The 17,291-nt window shown below is 45.0% G+C and overlaps 1 protein-coding gene across 7 annotated transcripts in view; it reads right to left on the reverse strand.

The window, feature by feature from the left end:
• Nucleotides 1-17,291, reverse strand: part of EFNA5 (ephrin A5) — a 423,510-nt gene that overhangs the window by 124,641 nt on the left and 281,578 nt on the right. The window contains exon 1 of one of the 7 annotated variants that reach the window (XM_069226321.1): nucleotides 6,275-6,356. The exons of the other annotated variants lie outside the window; for them this stretch is intronic. The gene's annotated coding sequence lies outside the window, so the exon portion shown is untranslated. Of the gene's footprint in view, nucleotides 1-6,274; nucleotides 6,357-17,291 lie in introns of those variants that run through there. 7 annotated transcript variants of the gene reach the window in all.

Below are 17,291 nucleotides of genomic sequence, written 5' to 3' on the forward strand. Positions count from 1 at the left end.
TATTATGATAGCAATGGATATTGGGCCCAGTGACCCATTTTCAATAACTGCTAGCATGTGGGCTGGCATCAGGTCAAAACTACTTGTGCTCAAGGTTTTGCTGGTGTTTATGTAAATTGATAAGCCTCCTTTTGAGTGACCTTTTGATTTTACTTTTTCTGCTAGACTTGAGAATTCTTGGGGCCCAGAAAGAGGATTTTCGGCTTCTTGCCAGGTTTCCTATAGGCATATATTGTTGACATGTTGCAGGAAGGATTCCAGATTGGATTCTTGAGCAAGTTTACTGGCTCCTGCCATATTCCAAGAAATTAGATTTATATTGCCAAGTTTGCAATTGGGAGGTCTGGGTTTTCTTAGCATTACAGACTGTGGCCCTCACCCTGAGGATCCCTCCTGTGTCAAGATTGAAGATGAGCTGATTCACGCCTGAAGGCGACCTCATGTTGCAGACAAGCTGCCTTACAGTTATTGTCATTACTATTGGGAATCCTAGTCAATATATGTACGACGCATTTCTCAAAACAAGACTTTCTTTCGACCGTCTTTCCAATTTTAACCCTTTCAAGCTATTACCCTATCATCAATCCCTTAGTTATCTGCAAAAAACAGACTAATTACAGTAATGTTTAAGTAATCAACTTTGTCTTATGCATTTATCAGCCAGTGTCACTGTAATTACTATATTTCAATAGAGTTTATAGATGTAAACAACTGGATCCATTTCCTCTTCCACACTTACTGATACAGGTTTTAAATGCATGTGTTCTGCAGCATTGCTTTTTTTCATTTGTAAGTTTCATAAAGTTTTACTGTCTCCAAAATACTTCCAAAATGCATCTCACACAAACGAAAACAACACGTCAGTGGAAGTGTGCCTATTTCTACCTCATTCATATAACGTATTAATTAGTAACACTGAATGCTTACTATAATCAATGCGTGTATTCCACTTTTAAGATACAGGACACAGTTCATGCCCCCTCACCAGGAGCGGCCATACTTGGCGGGTGCAGGGTCCATCTTTCGTGCACTTGGTTGTTTCCGAGGACCATCTTTATAAAGGTGAAACAGCGTTTCACAGCAGCCATGTTGACAGCACAAATGCTCAGGAAACAGCACTCTTTTGCTGCTACAGTTGAAAATGACTACTAATAAACCTCCTGTTAGAAGCTGTATGAACACCACTAGTGTATTTAAAGGTGACCTACAGTTCCAATCTCTGCTGTTGCTAGAATCTAGTAGACTCAAGTATCGACTCCGCAGAACAAGCAATCCCCTGATCATAACAATAGGCTGAAGGAATACAAACCACATGCTATGCTTCAGGTGCTCACATATCTCTGCGCTGTCAACAAACAGATGGAACTAGAAGCCGTAAAAAGACACAATTACTGCAAAAACCTTGTTGAAGAGTTTGGAGTGTGCTGAGGTCTTCTTTTTCTCTTAGTATATTTTTATCACGTTTCCCTGCGGTGTCTGTTCATTCATTCGGCAGCCCCGATGGCCAAAACGCATTTACATTTAAGTATCTATAAAAGGAGATGGTGCATATTTAAAGCGGTCTAAATTGGCATATTGCGAATACTGCTGGTACAGCAGTGAACCTGCTCCAGGGGAAACGTAGGGATTGCATTCTAAAACCCCATACAATATGCCTCATCCCGTCCATAAAACTAGCAAGAAGCATAGCAGAAGTGAGTTAGTGCGGTTATTAAGGCACTAGAAGCCGAAAAAGTTATATGCCTGCCATATTCGATGCAGTCGCGAAGCCGCAGTCGATCCCGCAGAGTGGAATCAGTGTCAAGCGAATGATAAAGAAGAATGGTTCTACTCGCCTGCCTGTACTATGCTTCTAGGAGAGCTGCTAGGTAGCACACATCTTACTACATTCACAGGCCCGGTCTGAAATAGCTAATGAAAGCAACACTTCCTAATTCATATCATGGGTAAAGGATTCTGGGTGACAGTGGTCACGCTGTGCAAATCAGGATCTAAAACAGAGATGCAAGCTGCAATGTCTACTCAACACAACTCTGATCAACACCTCTTGCACTATCAAATCAAAAGCTATAAACAACTCTCCATCTGAGCCAGTAAACTGAAGGATCTACTCCACACTCGACCCTGATCAACATCTCTATCACTATCAAATTGAAAGTTACGTACCACTTTCCATCTAAGACAGTAAGCTTCAAAGTCTACTCTACACTGATCAACATCTCTTTCACTATCAACTCGAAAGTTATGTACCACTCTCCATCAACGACAGTAAGCTTCAAAGTCTACTCTACATTGATCAACATCTCTTTCACTATCAACTCGAAAGTTATGTACCACTCTCCATCAACAACAGTAAGACACTAAGCTGCAATGTCTACTCTACACTCGAGCAACACAAAAAGGAAGATGGACGGAGTGCTGGACGATGCAAACACTCCCCCCCCCCCATTCACAGATCTGGGTTTAATCCATCGTTCTTTTGCTCACCTCGCCACCCCAGTTTAGACCCAGCCATATGCAAATCAGTCTTGACCCTGTTCCTCATGGGAACAGTCCAGCCCGAACTGCCAAGCCAGGTTTTCCCACGACTGGAAACAAGCATCCTGGGACTGGTTTCACGGTATCACCCTCCATCAGCCAGGCTAGCTTGAATCCAGTGGCACAGTGAGCACGGGACGCACGTCTGGGCATACCTTTCCCACTTAGGGCAACTTTAGCAACACAAAAGGATGATGGAAAGAAAGCTGAACAATGCAAACACACACACCTAGTCACCGATCTGGGTTTAATCCATTGTTCTTTCGCTCATCATGCCCCCATCCCCCGAGTTTAGACAGGTGAGCAAAAGAACCATGGATTATTAAACCCAGATCTGTGACTGGGGGTGAGTGTTTGCATTGTTCAGCACTCCGTCCATTATCCTTTTCTGTTACTCTACACTCGACCCTGATCAACATCTCTTTCACTATCAAATCGAAAGTTATGTACCACTCTCCATCAAAAACATTAAGACAGTAAGCTGCAATGTCTACTCTGCACTCAGTCCTGCCGGACAGGTCTTGAACTACTGAATAGAAAGTTACGTACCACTCTCCATCTAAAACAGGAAGCTGCAATGTTTACTCTACATTCAACCCTGATTGACAATTCTGGCATTATCAGAGTTGCATACCAACCTCTGTCAAAGACAGAAAGCATGTTAGCTCAATGTGTAATCTACACTCAATCCTGCCTGACACCTCATGCGTTATCAGAGTTAAATGCCATTTTCCATCAAAAACAGTAAGCACATTAGCTGCAAGGTCTATGTTACACTTTATCCCGCCAGACACCTCTCACATTACCAAACCAAAGTTATGCACATCCTCCATCAAATACAGTGAGTAAGCCACACTGTCTGTTCTACACTCCACCCTGGTTGACACCATTTGCACTGTCAAACCAAAAGTTATGTACGATCCTCTGCCAGCACAGTAGGAAAGTAAGCTGTAATGTCTATCTACACCTGACTCTGTCCAACGCCTCTCGCACTATCAGACTGAAAGTTATGCACCAATCTCCATCAAAATTAGTATATACACTGTTCTGTCTTTTCTACACTGGACCCTGCTTCACACCTCTCACACTTACCAAAGGTTGTGTACTGTCTGTGTTATCAAACTGACAATCATATACCACCCTCTGCCAAAAACAGAAAGAAAGTAAGCTGAAATGTCTTCTCTACACTGGAGATCCTGTTCTACAGCTCTCACACTATCAAACACAAAGTTATATACTACCTGGTTCTAAAACAGACAGAGATGTAGGCTGCAGAGTCTACTCTACATTCGACCCTATACTATTCTCCATCAAAAAGAGTAAGGAATGTGAGCAGGAGGGTCTAATCTACACTCGATTCCGCCTGACACCTCTTGCACTATCAGACAGACAGCAATGTGTCTAAAACCGCCTATGACCTGTAAGTCACAGTATCTGTCCTACACTCCACCCCTCCTAACATCTCTCGCACTATGAAATGAAACGGATCGTTACAAGGGGAACTCCAAATGCTGGAGCTAGAAAAACGTAAACAAATGGAAAAGATATATTGTTTGTTAATCAAATAAAGGAAGACCTTGCATGAGGGGAGAGTCAGGGGCTAGAAAGGAGGATTCATTCATTTCTTATGTGTACCGTGTTACATGTGTCAGTGTACCACAACAAGTCCTTGGGACTCCAGCCCTTGTAGACACATCCCTCTGACAGACAATGACATCTCCTAGAGTCTCAAAGTTCACTCCTTAGATCTCTCCTAGAGTCTCAAAGTTCACTCCCTAGAACCGAAGGTACCTTCATTAACCAGCGAACGGATTGTTTTCAGGGCTGGGCGCCCAGGTAAAGTCGCTGCTGACACAACAACTGCGAGCTTCCTACAGAAAAGGCAAGGACGGAGCAGGTCATTTCTGTGTCACACATCTTCCTGTGAGCATCACTCACAGCGGCCACAGCCAATGACTGACAGGGATTTGATTTGTTTAAGGGCTTCCGTTTCTTGCTTCTAAATTTAGAAGGAGACACCCATGACATGAGCAACAACTAAAAAGAAGACGCACGACATTTCCAGCAGAAAGCACACACGATACTGACAAAACATTTTGAACCTAATCTCGAAGCGCTGTTTATCCATCAATGCAAATGCGAGCGCAGCCTGTGCACATGAATTCTTTTTCATAATTATGAATCCCGCCGAGGAGGAGAGGCCTGTCTTCAATTTAATAACTCGGCTGGCCATTGAAATAAGAGATGATTAATTCGGAATGCAATTTCAGTTTTACAGCCTGCTCTGTACCTCTGCTTTCTGTCTTCATCTCTTGCTGTGGTTATTTGCAAGGGGGTTGCAGGAGGGAAAGGAGGAGGGAAATATGAGCTGTGAAACCCGTTGTGAAAAATTGCACCCGTGACAGTAACAGCCAGCCTGCTAGCGATGGGTAAAACGCTGGAATAAGCCCAGGCTTGAATTTCTCTTTGGGAAATCACACTGCTCATGTTGTTCCACTTTCGACGGTAGTGCCTTAGCAGCAATCTTGCATTCATCCTGAGCGAGTGATGTGGAACGCCGCCCCCACGTGAGGAGGATCTCTCAATGGGGGATGTCCACAGCACAAGAGATGGGAAACAAAGGGCATCGCGGCCACTGGGACGCGCATGCTCAGAGGCAGCATTTAGTGCCAGCCTTTGAGAGCTGTACCAAACCACACCCACGTGATTAGCGCGCATATCAGCTAATGAAGACCAGAAGGGCAATCAGTTTAATGTTACTGTATGGTGAGGACGAACGAGCTTCTGCTGAGAGTCACAGAGTAGTACAGTCGGATAACTTGCTATTGTAACGCGCTTCGTATTACAGCTTTCCCATGTCGAAGCGCTATAAACATTGGCCGCTAGTAGGACCTCATTGTAATGATTCTCCGTTTGCAGACCTCGGAAGGACGAGAAGCCGCACTGGCCACACCAGAGTGTGAGCTGGTGCGCGACACTTCGCGCAGAATATGCCAGTGCACGTGTTAAGCCTAATAAACCATCTTTGCCACTTTGGGGATTAAGAGGCAGGGCGGGTAGAAGGGGCGAGGGGAGCCACACATACAGCTGTCTACGCCATGTAAGATGTTTAGACCTCAGTAGGGCATGCCACAAGAAAGGATGTACAGTTGAGGGTGCCAGCCACTTAGGGCATCAAGTACCCGATGTACTGCCCCGAAGTCATTGGGAAATGGGGGACTGTGTCCTATCTGCAGGTAAAGCCCGTCGGCCCCAATTGTGATGTTCACCACGTGGTACCGAGATAAACCATGGCAGACAGAAAGAACATTACCAAACACCCCTTGAGTGGTACATTCAACCAGTAGGGGGTAGTGTCTCGAGCACAGACCACCTTCACTGAATTAAACAGGACCGGAATAGCACTGCCAATGATCGAACCTCCTCTCTTGAATGTACCCAGCAATGAGCTCTATTGAAAAATGTCTACGTCTTCTTCAATGGGCAGTGTCCACGGGCCCAGGCTGCCAAAGATGGCGTCGATCAGAGTCACTGTTAAAAACTCCAGCCTCGGCTCATCACACTTGGAGGTGCCCTACAACTCCATAAACACCAACGCTGCACACAAATACACAGGAACTCATGGAAAGCCAGCAAGCGAATGTCTGTGAACGGACCTAGCGCTTACATCAAACATGCTTCTTCACAAAACACTTTGCACGTGACAATATATAAAATATCTGTGGCAGCCCCTTACCTTCCAGCACAAACTCTGAGTTGAACAATAACTAAGAACAGATGGCGGTCCCACAAATCTGCAATATTTCATCATAGACTTCGGTTCTTGTGGATATGCACTTGCTCGGTGTGGCCAGGCGCCTTTTATGTCCAGCGCTGTCATGCTGGGCTGCTTTCCCGCCTGAACTCAGTGAAGGAAGATACCACCGCGATCTCAGGGGAGACTGTCATGGCGAATGATACATCGGGGCAGGGCTCAACAAGTGAAATCATGAGTAAGGCCCGCTCATTCGGTGGCGCCCAACCAGGCCTAGAAATAGAAGTGTTGCTATAGTCATTAGGCCCTCTTTTCAATTACCGTTTATCAGGGTAATTAAACACCGAGAAAGGATGCCGGGCTAATTGTTAGATTATGATAATTACAAGCCTTTGCTTTGCTAGAGCTGTTCAAAATAAGATGTGGTCGCATGCACCCGGTTAAAGCTGTACGGCAGTCTCCAACTACGGGAAGCCAGGCCATTCATTTAATACCAGTTCATTACAAATCAGCCGGAGCCGCGCATTATTTGCAACCTTCCATTTTCTGCAGCCAGTCTGGTGGAACAAGGCCCCCGGAAGACTGCGCGGCATTGGGCTGGCCACCTTCCATCACAATTACACAGCTGACTAGAAGCGGGTCCCTTCACCGGAGAGGGACTGCTCCGTGGCCGCGCAGCAGCCGGTGCCCACCTGCCCGCCTGTGCCTGCTGCAGCCTGCACTGGCAGACACGTCTGTCAAACAAGGGAGATTAGAAGAACGGTTAATCTTCAAAGCCGAGTCGGGGCTGATGATAAGACTTCATGAAACTTGGCCCCGTACAATCGAAGCTCAGATTTCACATATTTTGGCTCTTCTCCGGAATTCTTACATTTCACTGGGTGAACTCTCGTGTTGTGGTTGGCATGTTGGGGTTCTAGGGGCTGAGTACGGGTAATTACTTTTTCCAATTTGTACGCTCCTTTATCTTTGTGCCTGTCCTCCTCCTATCAAAAGGTTAGAATTAAACAAACACCTCGTCCCCACGCAGAGGGCAAGAATGCACATGAAAGGAAGAGAAAGTGCATTACACACACCTAAGTAGACTAATTATGCATTAGTGGGTCTGGCTGCGCAGGGTTCAAATGCTTTGTAGTGTCTCCATATTCTTCCCATCTCTGCTCCCCTGGAAGAGAACTCCTCAGCTTCCACACCAAGCCCTCAAAACACTTCTGTGCTTTTACACGAAGGGCCAGTGTCACAAAGCTAAAGTTACACTTTAGAGATCCTCTGCACTTGTGGTAGTGACTCCGCAGTCGTAAAACTAAGAAATAGTAAAATTACACTCGTAGTTTGTGAATGCCAAGACACTAGTCAATTTACTGCAAAGTGTAACTTTACCTTTGTGAATCAGTCCCTGGATGTATACAAATAAAATCAACTCGCAATGCACGTTCTTTCACGTCATTAAACATAGTAAGTACACTGGCAATACCTGGTACTGTCAGAGTGTTGCAATACTAACAACAGCCATAGACATCGAGCTTCTTTAAGGACCCAGCGGGGAAGGAGGGCTGAAAGCCTGCCAGGCCAGCGCAGGTTATGGCTCCCACTCTCACCCGGCGTGGTTAGACATGCACAGCCGAGAACTCTGTGCCTTCATAACATCTGCAGTCACAAGTTAAAATACGGGAAGGGCCAACTCAGTCTTCCATCCTTCCTAAGTGGGTAAACTGAATATCATTAAACTGGGTGACAATAGAACCACTTATTTACAGTGAGTAAGAACAGCAGACGTTTGCTGTCTAAGTACTAAATAAAAACAGGGTATTATTAGTATAGAAGAAAAAAAAAACTCATATTTATATAGGCCAATAAAATGACTGCTCTCGAAGATACAAAGTCATAGATAGGAACGAGGAGGGAAGACACAACGGAATGAATCCCGATAATATGCGTATTGCAATAATGAGAAAATGGTGCCCTCCCAGCCCCTCTGCTCGACAGACAGCCCTCTGCAGCGGAGTTCGGATAGATTCGAGACGCCTCCTCACGGCTCTGCACTTTCTGTAGAGAGCTGAACTTCAAAGGGACCTCTCTTGAACCCCCGCAACCTCTGGCGCTCGGCATTCGCCTCGCCTGCGTGGCTCACGGGGCAGAGCTGTGCCAAGGCGCGCGGCTGAGCGAGTGAGAGGTGATGTGTGAGGCCCCTTCCTGCTGTGAGAGATGTCCGCTCTCTCATCCTTCCCGGGCTGCACCGCCGGCTGCACCGCGTGGCGCGCGGCGTCCGGGGCATCGCGTTCCTGGCCGGAGAGCAGCAGCACGCGCGTGTCCCAGGGTGCAGCCCCACGTCACAGGAAGCAGTTCAGTGCCATTGAACAGAGGGCCTTTCCACAAGAACGTTCACGTTTTCATTTGGTAGACCCTCAGGAGAGCGTGGGGGAGTTGCTATGTTCCCGCAGCCCCTTAAAGCCCACAGGGAGCGCAGCCATGTTCCTGCAGCCCCCTGCGATGCAAGGGTGACGAGCTTTTGGGGAGAAAGTGCATACAGCTTGACCCAAGGCCAGTGTGCAACTGAGTTGGCCTAGGTACACATTGCGGGTGGCAGGATTTCTTAGAGACATCCCACAAACTTCTCCAGGGCGTCTCGCCTTTTTACATTACAGCCTGACCCCAGAACGCGATCATTTCACAATCAATGCTGGACACTTCAACTACCTACGCACAACACAAAGTGCCAAAGTTGTGTCCTCTCGTACAAGAGTGCAGCACATGGAAAATGGAATAACATACTTCAAATGCTGCCACTGGGAGTTTCTAACCCTCATAAATCCTTAATATTGAATTCCATATTAAGTCACCAACTGGCGACGAGGTCAGTAATTTTAAGGGCAAGTGACAGCTTCACAAACGAGGCGACGCAGTCGCCTTCTCAAAGCTGAGGCAGAGGCCTTGTGTTTGCAGCTGCTGCAAAGTTGAGCACATAATATTGCACTAGTTCTGGGGGGCGATCATATGACAGAATACTGATAAATCGGGGCCTGGTATTCACTATATAGCCGAGCTGCATAGCAGCATGTGTTAAGGATGTGTCTGAGGCTAGGAATGCAGCTGGAATGTGGCTAGCGTGTTACCCCGCCCTGAACCGACACTACATTCTATTGGTGGGCACAGGACAATGGTCGCCTGCCACGAGCTCCTGCTTTCACACTCACAGGTGGGGGTGGAGGGGCCCGCTCCGAGATTTATAATAGTTCGACACTTTTAAATCCGACTTGAAAGGTATTTGGACATGTTTTATTCTGCGGACGATGACTCAACTGTGCAGTAAATTAAGGATGGTGCCCCGCAGAGGTGGCAACCCTCAAATGGCATTAGAACGGAAGGTGTCACTTAAGGCATGTTTATTTACTGAAGCAGGTGCTATCCCTTCACAATATTAGCTAGTTGCTATATCAATAACAAGTAGCCCCATTTAGCATTTCTAATGTAGTTAACAGGTTTGGTAACAAGCAGCCAATGCAGATGGACTCTACGCTTGCCTGCCCTACGGCCACAGAAGCACTACCGTTGGGTACAATGTGCCTTCAGAGTCATGCATGCCACGATGTGGGGGCAAACCATACCAACATAGCAAGTCTCGCCAGACCTTCTCACAAACCAAGGGCACATCAGGTCCTACATGTCACAAGGGTACATTTTGAAGTCTGCAATGAGACATGAGACTATCTTGTTAAATACATATGGTAACAAAATGGCTGGTTGCGGTATAAAGATCTTAAGGAACCAAGCTAAAATCTTGCCTTGTTCACGCTGCCACTAATCCGTCGGAGGTCAAAAAAGCAAGTAACACTGGCAGGGTTCATAACTCCACCTGTTATTGGACCTCTAAGGTGAGGTTGTAGAGTGGGCTGTTATTGATTGACATTATCCTTCTACTGGTGGCTCATTTCTTTCACACGACCTAAGAGTGAATGTGAAACTTGGACGAGTTTAAGGGTTGCCATGTCTGTTGTCTACGTTAATCACACCACACAGAAGGTGATAAGAGTCACTCACCTGCAACAATGGCTTTCTTTTCCCAATTTACACCCTCCATGGATTTCCCACAGATTGCTGCTCAAAACTGTACGAATCCTCCAGAATGTAATTACACATGAAACACGTCCCCACTACAGTGAACACATGTACATCATTGTAGAGCTCTCTCCAACCCAACGCATTAATATCCCGCTCTCCTTACCTTCAAAAAAGGGTAAAAGGCATGCCTGTTCAGGTATCCCAGAACTAATTCGATTCCCAATCTCAACAATAACCACTGGAATTATGCGATTCTGCAGCTGTGTTTTTATATTTTTTAATAAATATGGATTTTCTGCACTTGCCACATAATCCAACATCTAATGTATAACCTGCAGATTTTAACAAAAAATCTTTCCAATTTAAAAAGGAGTCTTTCACAAAAGTTGACTGGTCAATTCTGGGATTCTAATGGATGTATTTGTGACTTAAATTGGCACTAACAAGGTGAAATGTTTTCTTAGTGTTAACCAAGTTTAAAAATGACAAAATAACACTATCACAAATTGTGGCACCTAATATGTTTTTTCTTGCCACGTAACTTAGCCATGACGCATAATTTGGTCCTCCTCTCCTGCATAATTCCAGTGGCCCTGACTGTAAACTACAATGGTTATTCACAGGGACATGATGCCATGTATCTTCAATGCATAACTTTGTGCTATGTGAAGAAGCCATTCTTTATAAAACTGCTGGTGAAATAACATAGAAACTCTGTGAATCCATACCAGTCTTTTTGAGAGAGAAGATTCTACACAGAAGACTCCACAAATGTGTGTGCTGCAATATGATACAGAAAGCCTGTTCACATTATCATAGTATTGATTTTATATAAGTCACTGACAATTTCAATTGCACCCCTCAACCCTCAAATCCAGTGACAGAGCGCCACCCGGCATTTAGGACTTGGGGCCGCTGTGGCAAGGGCCCTGTACACCATTGTAGCTTTGGCCGGCCGTGTTCGCGAGATGAGGGGGGGCGGAAGGAAGCAGGGAGTCGTGCAAGAGGCGCGTCACTTCTGCCTGCCGACGCCACATCCACAAAGGGGTATTTAGGTGTCCTCAGATCGGGCCAAGGCCATTTCTTGTGGATTAGGCGGCGTTGGCGGACAGAGGTCATCATCGTCTCCCACCATCCCATCCCTAGGATCTGACATAGCAGGAGCTGAGATACTAAACTCACCCCTAAATAACAGAGGTGTCCCCAAGGCATGGTCCCCTGGATAACACTAAGGGTAGGATCCTGCAGTCCTGAACCAACCAGCGGATGTACACACCAACTTGGGGGCTAGGGTGGCCAGATTGCTAGGATGGACATGGTGTTCCCGCTCTTGAGCATCCTGTTTCACGCACATGGCAGCTTGGTGTTTGGGATGGGGGGGGGGGACAGAACCCTGAGGACAAGGGATGGCGAGGTGTTGGGAAATTGTCTGGTAAAAATTTGCTTTGCCAGATTAATCAGATTTAGGTGTGCATCCTTTGCTCTGATTTGTTCTGTTTAGTTATGAATTTAAAATTGTGAACTTGACTAATTACATTTGAACCTACCCAGTGTTGTTTGGAATTATATGACCAATTTTGCAAAAAAACTCTTCCACTATCAAAGTGAGTCTGCATTTGTCGGTTTTCGTTGGCCTGGTGTTGGGGCTGGGGCCAACTGGGGGCATCCGGGTCCCAAAGCAACTCTGAAATTACATGCTTCAAGCAGGAGTTGTGATGAAAAACATGGTTACATTTTTCCCCACAGGAATCATTCCAAGGCTCACCATTGCATTTTTTCTCTCTTGGAATTGAGTGGCTTTGTTTTATAAATATACATTGTGGCTGCCTATAAATCCCCAGTATACTTGAAATATTGAACATAACACGTGGACGTTACAGTTAAGCATTCTTTCCAACTGTGCTTCTTTCCTGGCCTGAATATCCAATCAGAGAAGTTTTTTTTTTTTTTTTTTTTTTTAGAAAACTGCATTGCAACAGCTCAAATTCGTTCTCTGAGGCTACTGTCTCTTGGAAAGACTATAACATTAACCTGGATCGTGTTTCCATCAACAATAGAGGGCTCCAGCAGTCACCTTTTTAAATTTTTCGACAAAACAAGCTTCTGCTCTGACGTCATACATCTTTATGGCTACATTCACAAACCGCACACACACAATACTCAAATGTTTCAATTCCGGAAAAGAGAGAAAGAGTAACTTACCTCATAAACATCCCCAACAACCATCTAGCTGAATAATGTCTTCAATTAGTTTACACAAAAGCTTAAATGTAGTCCCCTAGTACCTGTCTACTGAATGGCCTACTACTCTCAGGGTTCCTTCTAGCCACTACACAAATAATCAGCACCCTACTTCTGAAGCACTGGTTAAGCCAACAGTAAAACAAACAGTTTCATCAATCTAGGAAGGGAGATAGAGTAAGAAACGTCTGCAGACTGCACATAGAATAGGGGTTGAAAAAACGACGATTAAATGCATGTGATTATAAAATATATATATTTATATACACACATATACAAACACACACATTAAACAAAGACAGAGAAACTTAAACCCATTTCCAGTCTTATCCTTTGACAGCTTGTACTTCAAACAATTGGCCTAAAACAAGGAACATAATACTACAAACGAATGCTCCAGGGACCGTGGAAATCATGCGTGGCACGAAGGACACGCCATATTACTAAAACAGAAGTTACAGCCCACTGGGTTTCCTGTGCTCTTGGAATCTAGGCTCGCACAATGCTGGGGCAGTGCTTAGGTGTCACGAGTCCTGGGGGAATCAGCGCACCACACCTGTGGTGAGAATGTCCCAGTGCAAAAAACGGCAGACAATTAAACTGGATCTACTACACCTGATAGCCACAACACAACATCGAACAACAACGCACACCTGGACACAGCCCTCCTTTCAATAATCCAAAGAACCTGTGGACGGTAATTATGCGTTCACGCTCCCAGCTCAGTCAATCTAAAGCTTCAGACTTAATCACTGCTAAAGTTTGCTGAACCGATGAGGTTCGGTTTCCTTTTGTGCGCAGCCCTTTCACTATTCAGTGCAGCGAAAAATGAACAAGCATTAGCAATTCCAGTAGATATCGCCTTTGAGACTTACTGGCTTGGCCAATGGTTTTTAGCGATGCTGTACAGCATCCCCAATGCTGTGCAGCATGACTAAAGAGAAAAAAAAATCCTACGACGCAGCTGGCTGCTTTATTTTGTAGCCAAGCACACCCGTGCGCCTATAAAATGACATGGGGACATTTTTTTTTTTTTTTTTAACTTTTTTTTTCTGTCCGAGTTGGATCAGGTAAAAAATGTTTTTTTTGTTTGTTTTTAGAGCAGATGACGGGAAAGCAACACCGAGGCCGTGGATCTGGGTAAACAATATGGAATACTGTGGGCGGGTGAGTGAGCATCTTGGAGGGCGGGAAGAGCAGGGTTGTGAGAAGCACACACGTGAGAGGCAGTAACATGGATCTGTGGCAGACGCACAGGGCCCAAGTCTACTGCGAGTCAAACGGACATGACCTTCAGTGCCTCAGGTGCCAATCAGCCTAGTCCAAGTGACAAGGTATCAATAAAGCAACTCGAGGCACTACTAAGCCATACCACGAGCTAAAGAGTGGTATGGAAGAACCAAGTAACACAATAGATAAGGAAATGAGATTAAATAATTGGTGAAACTGTGGTATGGGATGCTGTATTGAACTGCAGTGGGATTTACTGAATTGCGACGGTTATTATTACAGAAGGGATGGGGTTTAGAAAGGCCTACAGGAGCCAAAACATGGAATCCAATCACCACTGTCACAATGCAGGAAGCTCTTATTACCAAACACTTTACACAGTTGACCACTGCTCACAAAAGAAGGTTATGGGGCTCAAAAAGTAACCTGCTGTCCTGTTGAGAAAGAACTGAGAAAATAATATATAGCTTCACTGTTTAGAGGCTATCTATGAATACAATAATTAAATAATATAGTGTTGCTAAGGGGGGACCTCTGCGATGATTTCTGACCACTCTTGCTGATTTATCAGTTATCCAGTACCTTGTAATTATTGAAGCAAGAATGTCTCCTGTCTCCAAGTGTTTTTACAGTAACTTTAGGGACAACGTAAAATCTACACTCAATGGAGCAATGCAGACAACTACAAAATAAATAAAGAAATTAAACAGATATGGTGCAGGTATCGCCAAGGCCTTCCGCCCACTCCCCACCATTTAATACCAGACCCATCCCCCCCACCTCAAACCACCAACATGGCATTACTTCACCTTGTACAACAACACCACTTTTGGAAGTCGTGAACTCCCCGCCGTATTATTTTTTAAGGAACATAAATCAACATTAAATCAAAAATCTTTTATGCAGTGACCCCCCCCCCATAAACTGTACATGGTATTTACAAATTTTCAGATGCCTAGCCTTAAGAGAGTCCGCTAATACATTCGATTTGCTTTCACTAACTTAATCAGTTCCTGCTTATCCCAATACCAGTGACTACTGAAGAGATGATTGACTGCTAAAGTCACACAGTCCCTGCCCCTCCCTCCGTCTAAAGGGCCCAGGGGTAAGCTCTTCATGTGTGATCATTTCATGCCTTCTCCAAAGTTATCAGCTGGGGGTAGATCATGTGGAGAAGGCCTGCAGCGGAGCATACTGCCTATTCACACGGGTAGTGAGCGGGAGCAAGAGACCCGCTCGCCCACCGATGACCCTTTTTAAAGGGGGGACGCAACGCGGTGTCGTCATCCCATGCGGTCTGGAAGCACTTAAGTACTTCCGTGGTCGCGCTACCCTTGCTCAATCCCCATCGAGCACGAAGACCCCAGGGTGGGGACGGGAGCATGACGAGCTCCCTTCCCCTGTCCCAGCCCGGCGTCCCACCATATGCCCCACGTACAATCACTTGGCACCCAAGTTACCATGGAAAGAATAAAATGGATGTCAAGATGATTAAGTGCCAGATGTATTAAACATTTATCGTTCGCAAGCCCTCCAATTCGCAACATTTGCTAAGTACTAAATCAACTTTAGGAGTTGGTGAACTTTTACCTACTTTCAAAACGGGTTTAGAAATAAATACTGAATCACAGTTTGGAAGGGGTGTGCTGTTGCGAACCTTTCAAATTGTGATTTGGAACTATATGGAGCAAAACTTTGCAGCCAGAACTTCAGTGCACAATTTGTGGCCGATTTTTTAGAGTATGTTTTTAGTAGATCTGGCTCTTCCTGAGAAATAGACTGCTGGTGCTCAACAGTGGAAACAGACAAGCTCAGCAAAAGACCCATAAGAATATTTCACTCACTCGCTCACATCAGGTGCTGTCCAGCTAGAGCCTCCAATGTGCTCTTTGACAACATAAATGCTGGCTGACAAGGGACAGGAATACCATCTCTTGAGAGGCACATCTCAAGATGCAAATGTAATAAAACTGGGTATGATTCACAAAGATTACTCAGTGAAGAGATGTGAATAAGTCCTTAACTTCTCGGAGTACGTCACACCAACTCTTGAAAGAAAGCAAGGCAAACCTGTTACTTTGAACTTGTGTTACCCAATGCTCCCTCCGATCTGAACTCAGGATAGTTCCAAAGCTACCTGCCTTTTCTTAATAAAGCTCCATAGGATGGACTACATCGTTAAAAAAATGTCTAAATCCAAAATGTCTGAGAGACTCAAGATGATGTCACAAATAAGGACCACTTGCCTGAATGTATGTCTGAGAACAATTCATACTGTAGATCTGTGGCACTGAAAGTAAGGCCCGGGGTCACATGCAGCCCTCCCGTCGCATGCAGCCCTCCCGTCGCATGCAGCCCTTCCGTCGCATGCAGCACTCCTGATCGTCACATGTGGCCCCCAGCTGAATGATTGCACTGGACAGCAGTATACTTCAGAAAGCAATAACCAAAAAGATGTTAATTAAAAAGTGCAAGCGTTTATTTACAGGCTATCTCAAGTAAAAGAAAAGAAGCAAATCAGGTGCCCTGCAAACATTACCTTTAGGAACACATTCACTTTTCAAGACATCTTGCAAGAAACATGTAAAAATGACCGAGGGCCTGATTTAGAGTTTGGCAGACAAGCGTGACAGATGTCCTGTCTGCATGTTACCAGTTCTATAGGACATAATGGGATCGTATTACGATGCACAGGCTATCTGTCACGTTTGTGATGGAGGAACCCTCTCTGCCAAACTCTATATCGGGCCCAAAGTCACTTCAGAATTAAAAAAAGTGAGTTTTTCATGAACATGCAGAAGCATTTCACCTTAGTACATCAGACGATCAGTCCATTCAGAAGTATTTTTTTTAACTGACCGTTTTCAAAATTGAGTGTAAACATCTTCATGCCTCCTCAATAGTGAACTAAGAGGCAAGTCAGTTGTCACATGGAACCATCTGGGTGGTACGGGTTGGTATTATACACGGGCAACATTATATGTGCATTGTATTTGTTAAAACAAGCACATGAGAAGGTTTCGTACAGTATATATCCTGAACTAGTGTACTTCAAAGCGCTCATATGTCATAATGAAGAAAAAGGGAATGTGAAATTAGGCAATTGCCTAGGACCAAACAATTTGGTCAAGTGGGGAAGCTGTTACTGAGCCTAAGTTTTCTGGTTTCACATTCTGCAATTTTTTTTCATTTCAATTCAATGATCAAATTACTTCATTTTTACACTTGTCTATCTCAAGGTAGCTTTAGCACGCAGAGAAGTCTTACCCAAGGAGCGGAAGAGGGATAACAATTTAGAATCCGAATACCACAGCACTTACTCTTCTAGAGATTAAGGGCTTAATTTAAAGGGCAATATGGAAAGAAACCCTTAAAATAACTCAATGACTCACTGACCACACCATGCATATGATTTGCTTCTCCTATGCCCATCTTAACCCCCCACAAAGGCACACTCCCGCTGTGCTGG

The sequence above is a fragment of the Pleurodeles waltl genome, chromosome 1_1, assembly GCF_031143425.1.
Source record: "Pleurodeles waltl isolate 20211129_DDA chromosome 1_1, aPleWal1.hap1.20221129, whole genome shotgun sequence".
Lineage (NCBI taxonomy): Eukaryota > Metazoa > Chordata > Amphibia > Caudata > Salamandridae > Pleurodeles > Pleurodeles waltl.